The 23308-nt window shown below is 39.6% G+C and overlaps 1 protein-coding gene and 1 pseudogene across 1 annotated transcript in view; both read left to right on the forward strand.

The window, feature by feature from the left end:
* The window catches only part of FRMD6 (FERM domain containing 6), a 232166-nt gene that overhangs the window by 18950 nt on the left and 189908 nt on the right, over window positions 1–23308 (forward strand). The window lies entirely within an intron of this gene.
* LOC119873057 lies at window positions 8190–8290 on the forward strand (annotated as a pseudogene).

The following is a 23308-nucleotide window of genomic DNA, read 5'->3' on the forward strand; positions in this document are numbered from 1 at the left end:
CTCATACTTGGCACATCATATAATGTCACGCTCATCATCTCTGGCCTCTACTTAGACTCCTTTCCCCACGTGTCCCTGCCTGCTCACCCAACCCTGGATGCAGCCAGTACCCAAGCATGATACGGCTTGGGTAGATATATAGAGAGGGAGATCATTCTTAAAGCACTTCTTCACCCTAGCATATTCTTTAAAAGTCATCTCTCTCAGTAGTTTTTAAGATAAAGTGTTAATAAAAGCAGGTATTAAGACTATGATGACAAGAAGAGAAAGGAAGCAATATGAGATGTAAAATATGTGGGGTGGCTAGTTATGGGTACTACTTTTTTTTCTAGTCTGTTTTCTCTCTCATTAACCAATAGCAGAGTTTTCATGTGTACCCTGAGTCCCTGACCCTCTGATTCAACCATAGTGGTGTCCCTACCTCCCATCCTAGAACCTTGTTACGCCTGTTTTCTTAGTTGTGCTACAAAATGGAAACAGAGCCTTACCTCACACTCCCCCTCATTCAGTCCCTTCATTTAGTGGTCTAGTTCTGATAATGAAGCGCTCACTTTTGTCCCATTCCAAGTCACTCCACCCCACCCCTGTTCTCATCATTCAGATTTTAGCTCTGCCTTTGTCGCATCTCTTAAGTGCTGGTTCTGGGACATACCTTAGTCTTCTTCTACCACTCATACCTGCCTATCTCTGACTAGGCCCTTTGCCCAGTAGCAGGGCCTGTGTTCTCCATCTAAGTTTTTCTTAAATTTTGAGGGAGTGAGAAAGAGCACACGTGCATGTGTGCACTTGAGTGGGGTGGGGGTGGGGGTACAAAGGAGGGCAGAGGAAGAGGGAGAGAAGCAGACTCCCAGACTCCCTGCCCGGCTAATGCTGAAATCATGATGCTCAGACAACCCTGAGATCATAACCAGAGCTAAGATCAAAAGTCAGATGCTAAACCAACTAAGCCACTCAGGCGCCCCTCTCCATCTTTTGATATGCCACTGTCTGACTGCCTGAATTTTAGTATATCTGCTGTCCAAATTCTCTATGGCTGGGCCCCACCTACCTATTGAGCCTCTACTTCTAAAATAACTGGTGCTCCATCTTAGGGAGGTATTCATGCTCCCTGGACATGGTATCTTGGTCTGACAGCATCTCCACTATCACTTGGACCTACCTCCCACCATCTGTCTTAACCTTAATAGTAAATTTGCTCCTCCTTACTGCATGGTCTTCAGTGTTCAGTTCTAGTCAGGATATCAACTGCTTGAAATAGGCAGCCAATGACACAGAGAGATGGTTGTCAGGAGACAGAGTAGCTGAGTTGCTACTCATGTTTCCAAGGAGACCCATCCCCTTTACACTCAAGTAGCTGCATTAAAGAAAACCATCAGGGAGGCTAAATTTTTACCATTAAATAGCATAAAATCTCTTTACTGAGAGCCTAGGCAGTGGAGTTTGAGGAAAAGCCAATTGCTAATACAAATAGAATGTGAGAAGCTTTAGATCAGCAGAGCCTTAAGTATCAGGAGGCTGGGATACTTCAAAGCAGCGACTGCTGTAATGCTTTTGACTCATGGGTGACACTTTCTAACCTTCTAGGAGGTCACTGTTCTGATCACCACTCTTAAACGTCAGGGCTGTTTGGCTGCTGTGCATCTTAACTTCATCTTTTAGCCCTGAGCCAGGCTGCACTATTGGGGAGATGGGAAAGTGCTCATCTCTGGGAGAGAACATGGAAATTTCCCCCCTGCCAAAGGTTTGGCTACTGGTCAACCTGGTGCCATGGATTCCCTCTTCTAAGGATTAAATTCAGCTATTATGTATCCCAAGATACCCTCTTTAAAAAGCAAAATGTGTTCCACTTGAGTAATAGTTCCTCAATTTGCAGGAACTGGATTTTAGGTTAACTGTTTGCCATCCAGGCAGTTAGACACAGGGCCCATTTACAGGGGATTAGTAGGAGAAGAGTGTAGGCATGCACTTATTCAGGTGTCCACTCAGGAATACAGCTCAGGAATAGAAGACATCAGAGATGCAAAGGGGCAGGGCAACCAGAAGCCAACACACAAACTGGAACCTCCAGATGCCTTCAAAAAGAAGCAGGGTGAGGATGTGTGTGTGTGTGTGTGTGTGTGTGTGTGTGTGTGTGTGTGTCTTTGAGAATGAGGTAAAATACTAGCTTTCATTTGTCTATATTCATAACTCTTTAGTTCCTTGTCATCTTGGGTGTATAAAAAAATTAGAAAGTGCTTGTGTTTCTCTAAATACAGACAAAATGGACATATTCTTAGTCTCAGATAAATATGAAAAGCTGTGGGCTTAGAACTTCATGTGTTTATTTTTTGATGGCACTTAGAATAAAATGTTCCAAATTTAACATTTAACAGAGAACAAACAAACTAACCCATTATGCAAATGGTATTATGGTTGGAGAGTCCGTAGGCAAAGGAAGATAGATGTATTTATAATTGCATTTTAATCTTCTCCACTGGAAACAATTCCTTGTCTGTTTTAAGTTGATGCCAATCTGAACTAAGAGATGGTGACTTAAATTTAGAACTTGGTCAAGATGGCTATCAATTGCTTTAACTATAAAAGATCTTGCAATTTTGTCTCCAAATTGCAATGTCATTTATAATTCCCTTTGTCATTACAGATAGATGTTGTGTTATAAAAGACTGAATGATGAGCTTTGTTGCATACTTTAATTATTATTTTTGTCATGAAAAATGCCTAAAATTTGAAACTGGGAAATAACAGGGGCAATTAAGGAAACAATCTGTAACTGATGTACTCATCCCTCTAAATTACATTTTCCAATAGTTATTTATAAAAGTTGACCAATCCAGTTTGGCTGTTTCCTTACATATAAGACCATAACTCTCCCCTGAGGAGTTTGTGGTCAGTCATTCTAACAGCATTAATGAGTTTTCCAATCCAGACCAGCTGGAATCAAAGCTCTAAAGTACTTTATTTTGAGCAAAGAATATACTACATGTCACACAAATATGAAAATTCTTAATGAAGCATTAATAAAGAGAGTGTTTATCTTTCACATAGCTATTATAGAGGCCAATAAGAATGTAGAAATATAGCTGTTGGAGAAAGAGAGATTAAGTTGTATTTTTCTTGGTCATAGCTCTCAACCATTGGCAGGGATGATATAATCTCAAATTTTGCCCAGTGACCCAGCCACAGTCCTTGAATTTTCCTTCCTTTAGACCCAATTATGAAGCCTACAATTACACCATTGTCATTGAGGCAGAGGCAGACATACTTTACCTTCTGCAAAGCAATGGCCTGAAAATGTAATCCTGTTACAGTAGTAATGTCTAGCCATAGTCATGGTTGCCATTGAAGATTTTTCCCCAAATGCAAGCTGGTTTTCCAGTATGTCTTGATGTGATAACTCACAGAGGTGATGAATAACTCTGTGGAGCTCCTCCCAAGTTCCTGTCTACAACTATCAAGCACCATTGTCCTACAAGCATAGCAAGACTGAAATTTCTGAACAGATGTGCCTCAGCTAAGGAGTTCCTCTTGGACAGGTAAAATGTAAAAACAATTATGGAAGCTTCATCTGTGTAAAAGAAAAAAAATCAGTTCTGCATGTTCCAGCTAATTTCTTATAAAGTAGGGTTTGTATAGAAAAAAAGAATTTGAGGGTTCACAGAATCCAAGGAGCATGATTTCCAAGGAGGTCATTCCTATGGAATTACGTGAAGCTTTATATCAAAGCTTTGTTTTAAAAATGGAGTTTTCCTTAATACTGTTCAGAGCATACCATGAAGATACACTATGATAAGGATAATTTATCTCCTTTCATGACACAAAAAGGGATATTATTTAAAAATTAAGAGGAAAAGAGAAATGTAGATTTAGATATATCATCCATGGCACCCCATCAAGTAAGGGGGTTGTCCTCCAAGGGCAGCAAAAAAGAATATTAGAATCCAGCTAGCCTTTTTTTCTATTAAGTAGCTGTAAGATCTTGGGCAAGATACTTTCATTCTGTGAACCTCATTTCCAACTCTATAATGTGGAAGTATACTGATACTAATACCTCTTGTGGCTACCTCCCAGGAGTATTGTAAGGATCCAATAAGAAAAGGATATGAACCTGTTTTATAAACTGTACTAAATAATATGTGTTAGAGTAGTAGTCAGTTTTCTTCTTATTAATCATATCTCTGATATAATATAAGAAGAAACTAATTTCCCTGTGACCCTTCTCATTTTTGGGGTCCCATGTATTTTCTCCTGCTTTGGGAAATTTTAACTTAGGAAGCAAAATGATAGAAGCCTCAATCTGAGTAGTAACTGATTTCCTAGCTAGGATCCTACTGGGAGATCTGGTTTACTTTATTGCTACCATAGCATGATTTTCTCTCGATTGGCTGTAGCTATTTGGTTATAGCTTTCCTATTATAGAAAACACTCACATTATAGAAAACAGAAAACCAGGCAAGCCAGCTTTCTCTGACACTTCATTCATGCATGCTTGCATACAATCATTCATACATTAACTACATTAATAAATACCTATATGCCAAGCACTGAGCACAGGAGAATGAATAAGATTCCTATTCTCAAGATGGCTTGTTGTTCCATTAAGAATAAACTAAAAGATTTGATATATGGTACACTAGGTATTTCTTGCTTTTCTGTTACAAGGCTTGGCATATGGTACATTTTAACAAATATTTCTAAAAGAAATGAATGAAACACAGGCCGCTAGTCTCCTTAGAAGAAAGGACAAACTCATTGGATTCTGGTATTGAGAGCCAAGGAAAGGCTTGAGTATTCTAAGTCAATATATCAGAGATTTCTACTCTTGAAATCTAGAACAGACTCAACTTTTAAATTACTTTTTCAATGCAACAAGGTCATGGTGACCCTTACACTGAGATGAAATAGTGTACTCCTTGCTGACTCATCCTGTAAAATGAAAAAGACATTCTGTGGAGAAGTATTGGGAAGAAAGGAAAGGAATGAAGATAGTCACTGAGGCAGAGACTCCTGGTAGCACAAAATTTGGAGAGTTATATCATTGGTGAATCTTACGCTCGATAATCCCTGGGATTTTTTGCCACTGATACATTAGCAATCACTCAGAAATAGGCAGCATGAGTGACCTTGGCACAGCATTTTAAGAGAAACTCACTATACTCATTAGCAAAGTTTACTTGTAAACAGATATGCCTACCATGTTCTGTGGATTGGTATTGTCAAAAACATCTACTCTTTGAGAGACTGCATTAAGAAGATGAAAAGGCAAAGCACAAAATGGGGAAAAATATTCACAAAACATATGTCTGTCAAAGGATTTGTCTTCAGATATATGAAGATGTTTTATCACTAACCAATACAAAGACAATGAATTTAAAACTGGGCAAGAGATTTGACCAAATATTTCATCGAAGATATCTGTGAATGGCCACTAAACACATCTGAAACATTTTAACTTCATTGGTTATCAGGAAAGTACAAATTATATACAACAATACACCCACCGGAATGGCTAAAATTGGATAAGATGTGGAGCAAGTGCCCTCATACACTGCTTATGGGAATGTAAATTGGTGCAACCACTTTGGAAAAGAGACAATTTCTTATAAAATTAATCATATGTACCCTATGGCCCAACAACCTGACTTTTAGGTAATTTACTCAATATAAATGAAAATATATGTCTGCACAAATATTTACATTTGAATGTTCACAGCAGCTTTTTATTTTTTAATCTTATTTATTTATTCATGAGAGACACACAGAGAGAGAAAGGCAGAGGGAGAAGCGGGCTCCATGCAGGTAGCCCAACATGGGACCCAATCCCGGGTCTCCAGGATTATGCCCTGGGCTGAAGGTGACGCTAAACCGCTGAGCCACCCGGGCTGCCAGTCACAGCAGCTTTATTCTTAATTGCCAAAAACTAGAAACAACCCACATGTCCATCAAGAGGTAAATAAACATACAAAGTGTGATATATCCACAAATGGAATTAAATCCAGTGTTTAAAAGCAATGTACTATTTATTTATGTAGCAACATGGATAAATCTCAAAAATACTATGTCTATCAAAAAATACAGACACAAAAAATGTACACTTTATGATCCCCAAAAGATAAATCTAACCTATCATGATAGAAAGGAGATCAATGGTTATCTGGGGCTGGGGGTGAGGAGGATGTTGTTACAAAGAGAGTTGAGGAAACTTTTGGAGGTAATACAAATGTTCTGTGTCCCTGACTGTAGAGGTAGTTGAAGACATAAACTTTTGATGGAACTGTATACTAACATAGGTACATTTTACTGTATGTAAGTTAGAGTACTAAAAGGTCTATTTAAAAAACTGACATGATACATAAATTTACTAAAGTAGAACTACAAGGCATAGTATTTATATTATGAACAATTCATAGTAAAGTAGGTACCTTTACTAGTAGAATGTAAGAGCTAAAATAGGGTTGGAGTGCGTAATTTGAAGGAAGTGTTACTTGAATGTTCTTTTAATAATCATACTGATATGTCTCAGATGAAACAAAATGCATTTGAATCTTCAGGAAAAATGTACATATTTATGTATTTTATCTTCCAGTAGAAGTATATAGTCTTAAAAACAAGGACTACTGTCATTTTTATTTAAATTTAGAAAAGAATTTGGAAGAGAAACATTGATTTATTGATAGAGGTGGGCAGGTTAAGAAACTAAAATTCAAACAGCCCAGCCAAGAAGTAGGTCTTAAGCTCAGCCAAAAGGAGGAGGAGGAGGAGGAGGAGGAGGAGGCAAAAAAGAGCCTTGCAGGAGCCAACTGTTTTGAAATTATAAATTTTCACTAAAGAGATGCTGTGATATGATGGATTAGTCTCCCAGGGATGCCAAGTTCAATGAATTGCTCTGTGTACTTTGTAGACACAAATCCCAGGCTTGGCCCCATTTACTCCTTTTCTTTCCCCTGGAATATATCTTGGGTCTAAGCCTCATGTCTCTTCTATAGAAAACTCTGAAACGCCTTCACTCAGAGATGAGCCAGTCGAAGACAGAGACCCATGACCTACCTACCTTCCTTCCTGGGCTCCTAATGTTGTAACTGGCATGTGGGAAGCTTATATATATTGTAAAATGAAATAATCAGTTCTGAAATTCTGTTTCTCTACTTTCCTTTAACTCACCAAGACAAGTTTGTGAAGAGCAGAAGTGGTATTTATTTACTGTAAAGGCTTATCTCTGGACAAATCATATTTTTGGTCCCATCTGGATTAAGCCCATTCATGTATATAGACTTCTCTGAGCAGTACAGAGAACTGACTTAACATGGAATTGAAATTGTGGAGTGTAGAATGAATGCTTTTAACTGTAGTAGTCATTTTAAATGTACTAGGATTAAAGGTCATTTAAATGACTCATCTACAGAAATTTAAAGTGAAAAGATGACATTCTTAATTTAGCTGTTCCTTAGATTTGTTCTTTAGCAGAATTTTAAAAGTGGCTTAAACACACCTCAGACTGATTTATCCAAGACCACTCATCAAATCAAAAATGGATTTGTATATAAAACGTCTTATTTCTAAATGCCAGAAAATAATCTGGTCTTAACCTCAAAATTTTAGGTTATGAATGACATGCAAACAGTATCATTTTTAGTTACAGATTTTACATGTAGCTATTTTTATGTAAATACATAAAACCAGAGAGCAGGGATAGGGTAAAAGAACAAATGATGAGCAATTTAAACTTAGCCTTTGCAGATAGGCTTTACATTTTTCAATTAGCTTTGTCGTTTAGATGTCTGGCCACCATATTTCTGTTATAAAATCCCATGGCACCATGTTTTGGGAGTAGTAGCACCATAATGAGAATCCCTGTTTTCCTTTTTATGTTTTTAGAAAGTGCTCTAGGAAATAGAGCATGAATTTAAAATCCAGTCACACATATCTGCACCTCAGCATCATCCTAAAATCATAGGTTTGACAAATTTCCACAAGTGTGTCCCTTTGAGGATTTAGAAAGAGAATGCTACCCTTCCCCGAGAATGCTACCCTTCCCAAGATTGAAAATACTTTCTATTCCAGAAATTTCTCCAGCAACTAGAGAAAATTAGATTTGGCCTGAAGGATCAGACCAAAAAGAAATCCTGCTGTGGGCAAAGTTAAAATATAGTAGAAATTGAAAGTGCAATATGTAATATAAAATTTTATGTACAATACTTCAGCAGCATGTGTACCCAGATTAAAAAAATACAGGAAGATTAGCATGGCACCTGTGCAAAGATGACATGCAAATTCTTGTATGCTTCTCATTTTACAAAAATAGAAGTTATAGATTTGATCTGCGTAGGATAAAAATTATACAGAAATACAAACACAATATAAACAGTAATTATCTTGGGGAATTAGGACTACAATTTTGAAACCTCTCTGTATTTTAAAAAATGTTCTGCAGTAGGGGTGTAAAAATTCATAATCAACAAAAAGAAAATAAGCATTTAAACACAAAATGATATGTTCATTCAAGCTATTTGACTACCTGAGTTTATTTATTCATTTTTAAAGGTTTATTTCTTTATTTCAGAGAGAGAGAGAGAGCTTGAGTGTGAAGGGTAGAGGGGAGAGAGAGAGAATCCCAAGTAGACTCCATGCTGAGTGGGGAGCCTATCATGGGACTTGACCTCACGACCCTGAGATTGACCTAAGCCAAAACCAGGAGTCAGATGCTTAACCAATTGCATCACCCAGGTGCCCCAGCTACCTAAATTTAAAAGCAGAGTTGACAAAAAGTGAATTAAAAACACTTTTTAACCTTTCATGCCTTAGAGAAATGACTTTCTAGTTATTTCTCTTTTAATTCTAGTATAGTTAGCATAGTGTTATATTAGCTTCAGGTGTATAGTATAATGATACAAATGTGAAAAGATGCTCAACATCACTCATCATCAGGGAAATGCAAATCAAAACCACAATGAGATATCACCTCACACCTGTCAGAATGGCTAAAATCAGGAACACAAGAAACAACAAATGTTGATGAGGATGTGGAGAAAGAGGAACCCTTGTGCACCATTGGTGGGGATGTAAGTGGGGCAAGCTAGTGCAGCCACTGTGGAAGCCAGCATGGAGGTTCCTCTCAGGCTTATTTTTATTTAATTTTTCCTTTTTTTTCTTTTCTTTTCTTTTTTAATGTTTTATTTATTTATTATTTAAATTAAATTAATTGACATATAGTGTATTGTTTTAGAGGTAGAGGTCAGTGATTCATCAGTTGTAAATAACACCCAGTGCTCATGACATCACATACCCTCCTCAGGCTTTTTAAAAAGGTTTCTTTCTTCACATGATGTTACACTTCTTGCTGCTTAATTTTAACCCTTAGACTATCTCATCCTGGTGGCTCTCTCTTCCTCTTGCCCCTTCCTTTTGTGCTCATTGCATTACAGTCACTGACCTCATTACTTTCAGCTCGTCTTACACTTCTTCTGGACTATTCACACACCCTCCCAGACACTTGCTTTATTTTTTTTAAGATTTTATTTATTTATTCATGAGAGACACAGAGAGAGAGAGAGACACAGACACAGGCAGAGGGAGAAGCAGGCTCCATGCAGGGAGCCTGATTCGGACCAATCCCTGGTCTCTAGGATCAGGTCCTGGGCTGAAGGTGGCGCTAAACTGCTGAGCCACCCAGGGATCCCCAGACACTTGCTTTAAAGGGAAGTCATAAAGTAGAAAAGATTTATTATTTTTGTTCTTTTTTTTAAAAAAAAGTTTTTAACCATTTACTTGAGAGAGAGAGGGAGAGGGAGAGCATGAAGGGAGAGAGGGGCAGAGGGTGAAGCAGACTCCCTGCTGAGCAGGGAGCCCCATGTGGGGCTCCATCCTATGACCACATGATCATGACCTGAGCTGAAGGTAGATGCTTAACCAACTGAGCCACCCAGGGGCCCCTATTCTTGTTCTTTTAAGAGAAGATCACATGCATCACAGAGAGACTCTCTGATAGGCACAGATTCTGCCTTCAGGAAGTTGAGTCTTTTGAAGATGGTTGAGTAAATACAAAAGTGCAAGTGGATGTTATAAGCATCACGAGAGGGGTGAGCTCAGAGTCCTACGGAGGACAAGGAAGGGGTCAAGAAGAAAGCTAAGGAGGAGGCGTCTTTTCTGAGACCTGCAGGACAAGAGGAGTGAGCTGTGTGTTTTGCACATGTAGTAAGCCGTAAGCTGTGAGTTGATCTTCCCCCAGCTTTGTCCCTGCTCTTAATAGAGACTGTCCTCTGTAGACTGAAATGGATAGTTAAATAGCTGTCTACAAACCAGACTGTCAAAGAGGCACACTAGGTGTTATATGCCACTGATGAATTATTGAACACTACATCTGCAACTGATAATGTACTATATGTTGGCTAACTGAATTTAAAAAGAGAGAGAGACACACACTAGAGAATAAGTACTTTGAGTTCAAGCAGTGATTTTCTTCAAAAGGCAGAGCAGCTCCTGTGCCTTGTTTGTCCCTTTCACCCTTATCCCTAAGTGCCTTGGACTTCCAACTGCCACCACTTCTTTATTTGAAGACTTCCTCTGGTGCCTGGAGCCTACTTTGTCCCATATGACATAGGCAAGAATGTTAGGGAATTAATGTCCTCCAGAAGCAGTCCACCACCATAGCCAATAGGAATTGGGACACAAATACCCCCGCTCCCTGGCTCCTTGCAGGGATGCCTCTGAGATGTGTGTTTCCCCAGAAATAAGCTCTGGTCGCCCATAGTGATAACTGCCTTTCCTTCCCTGTCACCTTATGGTACTTTCTTCATCTTCCAAGTAAGCTTCTCTATAAACCTCAAATCAGGGGCTCCTGGGTGGCTCAGTGGCTGAGCGTCCGCCTTTGGCTCAAGTCGTGATCCCGGGGTCCTGGATTGACTCTGACATTGGGCTCCCCGCAGAGAGCCCGCTTCTCCCTCTGCCTGTGTCTCTGCCTCTCTCTCTGTGTCTCTTATGAATAAATAAATAAATAATCTTAAAAAAATAAATAAACCTCTATTCTTTGCTGCAGCAACTGTGTCTGAAGGAACCCAAATTAAGATTCATGACCAAAGCACATTTGCAAACAAACAAAGCGTCACTTCTTAAATTGTCTCTACACTCCCTTCACTCTTCATCTGGATACTCTCCCTCTGTATGCATGTGTCTATCACAGCACTCAGCTTACCACTCGCTTGCTGCTCTGCCTCTCCCTTTGAATTGTAAGGGTTTTGAGACCATGGATTATGTCTCTCATCTCTCTATTTCCAGGACTTCAATAAATACTTACTAAATGGATTTCCTGTGAGCTTTGCAATCATTGTCCAGGGCAAATGTCTCGGTTCAGGATATTTTACAAAATGCCTGGTGAGAGGGACAAGGTGAATGAATCTGGAGAATGTTCTGAAAGAGAAGCAACCCGGAAAACTTTAACACAGTAAAATTTAACCCCTGCCCATGTGTAAAAGCACATGCATTACTGTGCTTCAACTTCCCTGTCTCTAAAGTGAGGATTAAGTAACACATGCCATGATTTAGTGTCGGAAAAGTGCTTTGAAACTTCGGTGAGGCTCTATACGATTAAAATAGTAGCCACTGTTCCATCATTTAAATAATCTCATTGGCAAAGACCATGCATTAATCATCACAGAGGAGTATTTTTATAGTCACTGAACATCTTTCATCTGAGAACATCACCATGGTTTATAAACATTAACTCAGTGTATTCCTCATGACAACATGCAGACTGGTCCTTTACATGAATTGATAAACCAAGGCCTGAAATAGCTAAACAGCTTGTTCCAAAACATCCAGAGCTGGGGCAAGAAACAGGTCACTATTAGGAGAGTTAGTAATCAAGAGATAGCCCTATGTAAATATTTGGGTAAATGAGGCAAAGTAGATCAGATAGGCAGACCCTTAAGGAAAATAGCTCTTTCTCCTTTCTCTGCAGCCTATAGAAGATGGGGTATCTAGAAAAATCTCCACGGACTAACAGGTTTCATGAATTATGAAAATGCTACAAAATATTTAGCAGTTGCTTTATGCTTGATTCTGTGCATCCAAGGATCCCCATTCAAATGTCCCCATGTATTTTATGCTCCTGACAATAAAAATAACTGTACCTTCCAGTCAGATAAAGAGGGAAGGCTGCTGTACCTTGAGAGAAGACAGATGGGTGAGGCATACATTCGGACGGCTTCCATTACAGTAAAATATGATCCCTTGGTCTCAGCATCTGTTCTGCAAATGTAGTGGGAACCTTTCATCAAGATTCGGTGGCAGGTTCACTGGTCAGCAGTGGCCAGTTCCTCTTGCGTATGCCCTGGTGTTGGCAAGTGAATTCCAACTTTGGCCAGTGGATCACCAGCCAAGAGGTGTGAGTGCTTTGTGGCTTACAGACACCAGCGTTATCTCTCCCCAGCTGATCCTCAGCAAGCGCCAGTGTCAGTAATGTGATACGATCATGTGATACACAAAGCACTAGGAACACTAGAAAACTGGCAGATTCTCAGCTCTATCTGCTGTGCAGCTTTGGGAAAATCACTGTATCTTTCTGTTTTTCAAGCCCTCAGCTAAGTAGGAGTTTTAGCCAGATCTGTAATTCTTCATCTACAACACAAAACCCCTTCTGAGATTTCTCAGAAGCCACTAAAAGGGACCCTTGGCAGAGCACCAAGGTCCCCAACCTAGCTACAACCAACTGCCTCACTTTTTTTCCCCTCTTTTTTATATTGAGTGTCCATGAAGATTGCAATTGGGAAAAAAGGGGAAAAGGAAGGCTGTTTCTTACTCCAAAAAATTTTTTAGGAGTTTGAAAATCACTGGTCCTGATAGCTGCTTTTCCTAACTTTGAAAACATAAAAGAAATCATTAGATAGTTCTGATAAACTATGATTCTTTTCCAGTAGAGCAGAATGGAATTGAATCAGGTCACTGCAGAGAGAGACCTGCCAGCAAAACCAGTCAGGTGGTCGAGGGGCATCCAAGAGGCTTTGTGGAGTCAACGTTCTCACTGCCACCGCTGCCCACTTGCCAGAAGGGGCTCAGCCGAACTTTCCCACCAAAGGGTGCTGCTTTCTCCCACTACACAAGCACCCCTACCTCTTCTCATATTCAGAAACTTATAACAAGCACAAGTCATGTTTCCTGAGACACACAGAAGTAATGGCGTGTCTCATGGGACATGCTGGTGGAATAGCCCACAGATGTAGGAACTTGGTGTTTTGTATTTCTCTTCATGCCTTTCCTCTAACTGGGAAAGAAAACAAGCACTGTGAGTGCCTGAAGGCACAAAGCACATTAATTTTGATACTAAATTCTTTGGGCTTGGGACACTTGGGTGGCTCAGCAGTTAAGCGTCTGCCATTCGGCTCAGAGCGTGATCCTGGAGTCCCAGGATCGAGTCCTGCGTCGGGCTCCCTGCATGGAGCCTGCTTCTCCCTCTGCCTGTGTCTCTGCCTCTCTCTCTCTCTCTCTCTCTCTCTCTCTCTCTCATTGTGTCTCTCATGAATAAATAAATAAAATCTTTAAAAAAATAAAAATAAATTCCTTGGCCTTAAATCCTAGATTCTATACTTATTCATTCTTTGGCCTTGGACAAGTCACTTAACTTCTCTATGTTATTTTTACACACGTTTAAAGAAAATAGGAACAATGATGACAGCAACAATAACACCCACCTGCCTTTCAGGAATATGACAATTAGAGTTAATATGCATTAGTGCATGGGAAGTACCTTCCATTTAAGAAGCGCTCGGGGAGCACCTGGGTGGCACAGTTGGTTGAGTGCCTGACTCTTGATTTCAGCTCAGGTCATGATCTCAAGCCCCACATGGAGCCCCACGTCAGGCCCTGTGCTCAGCAGGAAGTCTGGGATTCTCTCTCTCTTCCTCTACCCCAACCCCTCCCATTATGTGCTGTCTCTCTCAAATAAATGAATCTTTTTTAAAAAGCACTGCAGAACACTGAGGGGGGCACTTGACAGGATGAGCACTGGGTGTTATTCTGGATGTTGGCAAATTGAACACCAATAAAAAATAAATTTATTATAAAAAAATAAAATAAAATATAACAGGATTTTTATAATCTAAAAAAAAGCACTGTAGAAGTGTAAAATACAAATGCACACACATGCATATACACACGTAAATGTGTCATTATATATACAATATATAGAGAGAAATATATAAAAATATATTTTGTATATAAATAAACAAAATTTTGGTATTTTTAATATATAAGCTCTCTCTATAAAATATATTTATATAAATTCTTATTTACTTATTTACACACATGTGCACAAAGAGCTAAGATATTGGACCAGGCATTTTTATCAATGTTGTTACTGTGTATGTATCTGTATATTTATTATACACTTATTAGCAATCACTCCACCCTTATGGATGAGGAAAAAGAATTGAATTTCCTCTCCAAGCAAGCAGTAGGTGTCTAATTGAAGGTTTGGTTTCCTAGTCCCAGCATCTCAGCACAGATCACTCTACATGGAGAGATGCACGTCTGAAGCATCTCACCTGGCAAAGGCACCTGGCAGCCGTAGCTCATAATGAAGAACCCACACCATCAATTTTACTCTTTCTTCTAGTTAAAAACGCACCTTTCCTGTGACTGGAACAAATGCCAGACCACAGGATCTAAGAGAGATTTACCCGCTTATTCCCAGCTTTGTGACGAGATGCCTTGGGTGGGCCACCTGGCTACAGAGAGCCAAGCCTGCAGCGATGTGCCCGAGTCAGCGCCTACCAGCTCAGGAGAGCCAAATGTCACGTTCAGGAATTTTGTGCGGCAGTTGTTAAACACAGCCACTCTTAAAAATTAAATTATGTAAACTTGCAATTACATAAATTATATTCTAAACAAAGGTAGTGAATACTCAACACATCATGTTCTAATTATTTCACTATGTATTACTGCATGCCCCGGGGGTGGCATGCAGCTACTGTATATGGCAGGCGTGCTATGTAGCCGTGTGCTACTGCGTAGCTCATCCCAGCTCCGTCTTTAGTGGTGTCACACTGGAAGCTTCACCTTGCTGTGGTGGGAATGTTTATGCTACGGAAACTAGCAAACACTACAAATCAGGGTTCAGCTTATGGTTTTGTTGATTATATAGACTTTGTTATGCGAAAATGTTAATAATGCAGATTCAACTTAAAAGTGTGGTGCATCTTCCTCAAGATATTTATTGATTTTTCTTAGTCTATAGTGCAGAAGCTTGGCAGATCCCATCTTAACAAAGAGATTGAGGTTAACATCACAAGGAATAAGATACGTAATGCACCCTTGATGCCTGTAGTCTGGCTCAAGCTACCATTCTAGGAAATGGAACCACCATTTGCATTTCTGCCCTCTGGTCCGCTAGACTCAGAGTTGCCTGGACCTGCTTTTTTCCCTTCTTGCCTTTTATGCATGGCCATCCATCTACTACTGTCTGGAATGACTTCTCCCTTCCTCTCTGCTCAGATGAATCTTGCCCTTTAACCAAGCACGTTGCTAATTTTTTTCACTCCTACATGAAGCTCCCCATGAAGATACCTGCAGTCTTCATTCTTGCAATTCCTCTATTATTTTCCATAGTATTACTTCTTATAGTACCATTCAGGAATTATATGATATATCGGACTGCTAGGTTGTGTGTGTGTGTGTCTGTGCTTATGTGTTATCCTCCAACATGACTTCCAGCCTCTAACAACAGAGACTAACCACTTCAAATGACCTCCTATGCCTCTGTAAATTATACCAGAATCTGAGTGTGTATTCAGTGAATACTTGTTGACTGCTTTTAAAAACAACTGGACACCATAACGAAAGTTCTAGATTTGTATTAATTTCTACAACATTAACCTTTAGTCTTTAACCAAATGTCTCTAGGAAGTTTTTATATCTGAGTCTTCAGATGGAAGTAGCAATACCATTATAGTCCATATTTTCATAGAACTAAAAACCCACAATTAACCTTCTAACAGTGACAGCAGTACGAAGATAGAGCTCAGCCCTAGGTTATCCCCAGCCCCACTCAACCTCATTTTGTAAATCTTGTCAACCCAGTGCCTGGCACACTGCCTGACACTTATTAGGCTCTCAGCAAATGTCATAAATGTTATTAAGTCCCTTGAAGGCTGAAACACACTGTTCTTGGGTCACTCTGAAGAGTATCTCCCCTGGAACAGTTTAGAAATTATTATCTTTGATGAACAATCACTGTGTCTACCTCTTCAGTATCTGCTAAATGCTTGGGTAACACACCTTGTGCAGCGCTCCTGGCTTTACCTCAGCACAGTCCAATGGCAAAGAGAGTACCCAGTTCAGAGGAATCACAGCATCAGGTAGACAAAGCCAAGACCTGCTTAAATTTTTGTTGTGCTTCAAAAAAGAGCCTGAAGTTCCTTCTGGGAAAGGGCAGGTTGATGATAGAGAATTGCTGAGGGCCTTTGGCAATTATTCAGCAGTATTTATGGGATTTATTTCTTCGGGTGATTTGATTTACAGAAAAGTTGCCTTAAAAAAAAAAAAAAAAGCTGGATAAAAAACTGGTCCAGCATTGCATTTGCATGAGTTGTCCTGAATGGCATAAATGATTTTTCCTGAGGCCAGTAGCTCAGAGTCTAAATAAGACACTGGTATTTTATGGGAGCCTGATGCATGGCAGTGATCGGGGCTGCCTCTCTGTGCATACTGCCTGGCCTCCTGCTGAGTCTCACCGAATGTTCCCCATCTCCAACCCATTCACCACATGAGAAATTTTGAAAGAATCGTTTCTAAACATTTCTTCCCTGTTTGTCACACTTACTAATTCCCTCTTTTAGAAAAGCACCATCCTCGGGACACCTGGGTGGTTCAGTTGTTGAGCATCTGCCTTTGATTCAGGTCATGATCTCAAGGTCCTGGGATCGAGTCCCACATCAGTTTCCCTGCATGGAGCCTGCTCCTCCCTCTGCCTGTGTCTCTGCCTCTCTCTCTGTGTCTTTCATGAATAAATAAATAAAATCTTTAAAGAAAGAAAAGGACCATTCTCTCGAACTCTGTCACTAAATGTCATATGCCCTGGAAATGACAGTTCCGAGTCCCCAGGCCCATGTTCGCTGTTCTTGCCCAGGACCCGTCCACCCCCACTCTGTTCAGACAGCGCCTCTGGGTCCCGCCTCAAGTCGTGCTTGTGAGCCCTCCTCACCACCACCTGGCACAGTTTTCAGTTTCCCTTGTAGGCTCCTCTCTTCAGCGCCAATCCCTTTATCTCTGTCACTTGAGGTGAGACCTGTGGGAGGGAAGCGTTAGGAGGACCAGCAGCATTGCCGCTCCCAGTGGGTTAGGAGAGAACCCAGTCTGTAGACGTGCATCGCCCGGCGTTGTACTTGGGTGAGGCAACTCTGCCAGCTGCTTGCACAACCGGGGAGGCGAGTCAGTGGCGGGTGGGGGCACACGGGGAACACACCCCGTTCCTGTCTGCCTGCGGGAACTTGTTTGTTCATGCAGTTCAAGTGGCTGCAGATCAGTGCATTCCCAAGGTGATGGCTGGTGATCCTTTTCTCGAACTACACACTTAAACCCACCTCCTCGACATAGGCGGCCACTACCCGTTCCATACCAAGGCCAAGGAGAGCAAGGGGTTTGTCACCGGACCCCTGTCGATCTGTGGTTTGGTCATCGGTGCTCAGTATCAGTCATAACAGTGCCGGATGGTTCAGAGCGAGTGGGCTTGTGCCGCTGGGATATTTTTATGCAAAAGTACCTAGAACCTGGCTTCTTTCTTGGAGGACAATTTGAGATACTTGCTTTTTAGAACCTTTCTACCTTTTCTATTTTGCATACCTGTCAGGGCTAGAGAAATCTCGCCGTCCCTCCTTTGCCCAGACAGCAGTCACTTTATTTAGCTTTCCCTTCTGTAACATCCTACTTACAGGAGTTGTCAGTATCACAGCCCTTCCTCTAAAACCGAGGATGAAAATTCTCAGCCTTCCAGAACTGGTGAAGACTTGCTCTGTCATGAGGAGAATCAATATTCGCCGCCACAGGAAGTGGGGCAGGGAGCAGCGGGACAGAGGTTTATGCTTCAGCTTCAGGGCAAGGTCATTTGTGTGACCCAAAAGGTGATTCTTATTAAAAAAGAATGAAATCTTGCCATTTGCAATGATGTGGATGGAGCTAGAGCATATCATGCAAAGCAAAATAAGTCCGTCAGAGAAAGACAAATACCATATGCCCTCACTCACGTGTGGAATTAAAGAAACAAATGGGCAAAGAAAAAAGAGAGGAAGACAAATCAAGAGACAGACTCTTAATAGAGAACAAACTGAGAGTTACCAGAGGGGGTGGCTGGAGGGATGGGTGAAAAGAATATGGGGAATTCAGGGGGGGCACTTGGGATGAGCAGTGTGTGTTGTATGGAACACTGAATCACCATACTGTATGCCTGAACCTACTGTAACACTGTCTATTAACTATATTGCAATTAAAAATTTAAAAATAATAAAAACAAAAAACAAAAAAAAACAAAAACAAAAACAAAAGGTGATTCTTTCTTGCTAGTCTGACGAAAAAACTGATGGGCAGGGAAGAGGGACAAGAGCCCAGAGAAAATGAGAAGCGTGTGCTGGGAACTGCCCAGTGGAAAGCAGGGGCGCCAGGGACAGTCGTTCAGCTGTTCAGCTGGGGGCAACACTTAAGCCCAAACTGAGTATTGACAGGTAATGGAGAGGCCGCTTCCAGGGAGGGCGGAGCCGCGGTCGGCCGGTCCCCTCTTATGTGGACTGTGCGGTTCAGATCCCCGGGACGGTCTGCTCTTCCGGCACTGGCCGAGCTGCAAGGACATTTGAACCTGTTCAGTCACTTTTGGTTGAGGCAGAGAAACACAGTACTTCTGCAGCCTCCGGGGCTTGCAAAGGTCTGATATCTGGCTACCTTTCTAGCTTTAAAAAAAGATTGAGATGTAATTTACATAAAATTAATCGCTTTAAGTATACAGTGCAGTGGTTTTTAGTATATTCACAGATATGTGCAACCATCACCAGTCAATTTTAGCACACTGTCATCTCCTCTGTCACAAACCCACCGCCCCAGCTGTAAGCAACCACTAATCTACTTTGTCTCCCTGATTTTGCCTATTCAGGACATTTCATAGAGATGGAATCCCATAATATGTGATGATATGATGGCAACTGTCTTTTGTGTCTGTCTTCTTTCACTAAGTGCACTGTCTTCAAGGGTCATCGATGTTATAGCACTTCCCTTCTTTCTCTCTCTTGTTTGCTCTTTCTTTCTTCTTTCTTTCTTTCTTTCTTTCTTTCTTTCTTTCTTTCTTTCTTTCTTTCTTTCTTTCTTTCTTTCTTTCTTTCTTCTTTCTTTCTTTCTTCTTTCTTTCTTCCTTCCTTCCTTCCTTCCTTCCTTCCTTCCTTCCTTCCTTCCTTCCTTCCTTCCTTCCTTCCTTCCTTCCTTCCTTCCTTCTTCTTTTTGGAGTACAGTTGTTAGGTTATATAGTAACAATATGTTCCACTTTTTGAGAAAGTACCAAACTGTTTTCCAAAGGCACTGACCCATTTAAAACTTGCATCAGCAGGAAGTGAGAGTTCTAATTTCTCGACATCTTTGTCATCACTTATTATTTTCTGTCTTTTAAATTTTTAGCCGTCCTGGCAAATGTCAAGTGGTATCTTGCAATTTTGACTTGCTTTCCTTTGTGAATAACAATGATGAGCATTTAACCATGTGTCTATTACCTATTTGTGTATCATCTTTGAAGAAAGGCTGTTTCAAATCTTTGCCCGTATTTAAAAAGGGTTTTGGAAAATATTTTAGTTTCTAGTTTTGATCATTCATAAACCAGCCTAGCAGTAGTAGGGAGAGTAATTTGCATGATGAACTGAGATAGATCATGGAGTTTTTTATTTTGAATGGGTTTAAAAAAATAGACTTCATTTTTTAGAGCAGTTTTATGTTCACAGAGAATTCCTCTATGCTTTTTTTTTTACCTCACCTATGCCCAACTTAACAACATCCCACATCAGAGTGTTAGAATTGAAGAACCTACATTGAAACATTATTATCACTTGAGGGCCAGGACCATAGTTTATATAAGGGTTCCCTGTAGGTATTATACATTCTGTTTTAGATAAATATGTAATGACATGTATCCATTATAGTATCATCCAGAATAGTTTCACTGCCCTAAAAATTCTCCATGCTCCACTTATTAATCCCTCCCTCCTCCAACCCCTGGCAATGACTGACCTTTTTCCTGACTTTATGATTTTTGCCTTTTCTAGAATGTCATATAGTTGGAATCATGTAGTATGTAGACTTTTCAGCCTTTCACTTAGTTGTATGTATCTAGCCTTCCTCCATATCCTTCCATGGCTTGATAGCTCATCTCAGGCTGAATGATATTCCATGGTCTGGATGTGCCTAAGTTTATTTATCCATTCATTTACTGAAGAACATCTTGGTTGCTTCTAAGTTTGGAAAATTATAAATAAATCTGCTATAAACATTCATGTACAGGTTTTTGTATAGATATGTTTTTCAACTCATTTGGGTAAATACCAAGGAGTGTGATTGCTAGATCATATGGTAAGAGTATGCTTAGCTTTTAAGAAATTGCCAAATCGTCTTCCACAGTGGGTGCAGCATTTTACATTCCCACAAGCAGTGAATGAGAATTTCTGTTGCTGCAGATCCTGCAGCATTTGCTGTTGTCAGCGTTTTGGATTTCGGCCATTCTAATAAGTGTGTAGTAGTATCTCATTGCTGTTTTAATTTGCAATTCCCTAAAGACTTATGATTTTGAGCATCTTTTCCTGTGCTTTCATCTGTAAATCTTCTTTGGTGATGTGTCTGTTCAGGTCTTTTGCCCAGTGTTAAATTGTACTGTTCATTTTTTTTTTTTTTACTGTTGAATTTTAAGAGTTCTTTGTATATTTTTGATGACAGTCCTTTATCAGTTATCTTTTGCACATATTTTCCCCCAATCTGTGGCTTATTTTTTCATTTTATGGACGGTGACCTTTATAGAGGACTTTTTAATTTTATTGAAGTTCAGTTTATCAATTATTTCTTTCATGGATCATGCCTTTGATGTTGTAGCTAAAAGGTCATTGCCATTCCCCAAATCTCCTGTGTTATGCAATGTTGTCCCTCAGGAGTTTTATACTTTTGCATTTTAAATTTAGATCTATGATCCATTTTAAGTTAATTTTTGTGAAGGGTGTAAAGTCTGTCTAGATTCACTCCTCCCTCCCTCCCTCTTTCTTTCTTTTCTTTCTTTCTTTCTTTCTTTCTTTCTTTCTTTCTTTCTTTCTTTCTTTCTTTCTTTCTTTCTTTCTTTCTTCTTTCTTTCTTTCTTTCTTCTTTCTTTCTTTCTTTCTCTTTCTTTCTTTCTTTCTTTCTTTCTTTCTTTCTTTCTTTCTTTCTCCTTTCTTTCTTTCTTTCTTTCTTTCTTTCTTTCTTTCTTTCTTTCTTTCTTTCTTTCTTCTTTCTTTCTTCTTTCTTGTCTAGACTGTGCCCATTTTAAAATTGGATTGTTCATCTTTTTTACTATTGAGTCATAAGAGTACTTTATATATTCTAGATAGAAGTCCTTCATCTGATATATGATTTGAGAATATTTTTCTGCCATTCTATGAGTTGTCTTTTCACTTTCGTTGGTGCACTTTGAAGCACAGAAGTTTTTCATTTTCGTGAGGTCTAATCTGTCATTTTGTCTTTTATCACTTGTGAATTTGGTGTCATATATAAGACAATATTGCCTAATCTAAGGTCAAGAAAATTTACTTCCATGTTTTCTTTTAATAGTTTTACAGGTTTAGCTCTTTCAGGTTGACGATGCATTTTGAGTAATTTTTATATTTGGTGTGACGTAGGGGTCTGACTTCATTTTTTTGCATGTGGATAACCACACCTTCTGGCACAACTTATTGAAAACATTATTCTTTCCCATTAATTTCTTAGTTTTCTTATCAAAAATAAACTAATTATTAAAGTAAGAGGATTTATTTCTAGACTCTCAGTTCTGCCCCATTGATCTATATTTCTGTCTTTGTATTTGTACTATCTGTAGTACATATCTATGCTTCATATTTGAAATTAGGAAGAGTGCATGTTTCAACTTTTTTTGTTTTGGCTGCTCTCAGTTCCTTGAATTTCCATATGAATCTTAGGATCAACTTGTTTATTTCTGCAAAAAATCATCTGAGGAATTTATAGGGATTGAGTTGAATCTGTAAATCAATTTGGTGTTGCCATCTTAACAATATTAAATCTCCCAGTTTATGAACATAGGATGTCTTTCCATTTACTTAGGTCTTTAAATTTTTTTCAACAACATTGTGTAGTTTTCAGTGTATAAGAATTACACTATATAAGTTTATTCTTAAGTATTTTATTCTTTTTGATAATATTGTAAATGATTTTTTTTCCAAATTTTATTTTCAGATGTTCATTGCTATTGTATAGAAATGCAATTGACTTATATACATTGATCATGTATCCTGAAATCTGGCTGAATTGACTTACTACTTCTAAAAGGTTTTTTGGGTTGTTTTATGTTTTTTGGTTTTTTTGGTGGATCTAGCTCCACTTTGCACTACTCCTTCCCTCTCTCTGAATTCTGCCCTTTCTGAATTTCTTTTGGTTTCACTAATATGTCAAGCTCCTTCTAATCATAGGGTCTTAGCGGTTCCCTCTACCTAGATCTCACCATTGTCCTGCATTTTCTACGTGGCTAATTCATCCTTCAGCTCTATTTATTAGAACTGCTCCCCTTACCTCAGTCCATGTCTTACTCTTTTCTGCCGGCCATCACAAATACTGTGTTTTTTCTCAACACATACTTCTGCTTATGCTCTCATTTGTGTTACACTTTGACTCATGTCCTTCTTCTCCAACAGACTATAAACCCCTGTCCCGTTTTTCTCACTATTATAATTCTCATCACTATGCCTGGCACATACTGGATGCTTAACAGCCACTTGATGAAAGAATGAATGAATGGTTGGTATTGGAGAAATATGGCTATCATTAAGACGTTTGAGTGGGGTGGGGGGTGGAAGAATAAATTGAAGGTGGGGCACATACCATCTGTTTAACCAATCTGGCCTCCTTCTGGGGAATTAAGTTCTGGAATGGAATGTGGTTGTCTTAGGAGGGCAGAGGCATTGAGTGTGTAGCCAGTAACATTGGATTTTTTCCCCCATTAAATCTCCTTACTTGGTGGCAAGAAACACAGGAAAAAAAAAGGCCCAGCTATCTGAGTCATTTGTAGATGAATAACCACAGTCTGACTTCTTACTTGCTTCTTACC

This window comes from Canis lupus, chromosome 8 (assembly GCF_011100685.1).
Source record: "Canis lupus familiaris isolate Mischka breed German Shepherd chromosome 8, alternate assembly UU_Cfam_GSD_1.0, whole genome shotgun sequence".
NCBI lineage: Eukaryota > Metazoa > Chordata > Mammalia > Carnivora > Canidae > Canis > Canis lupus.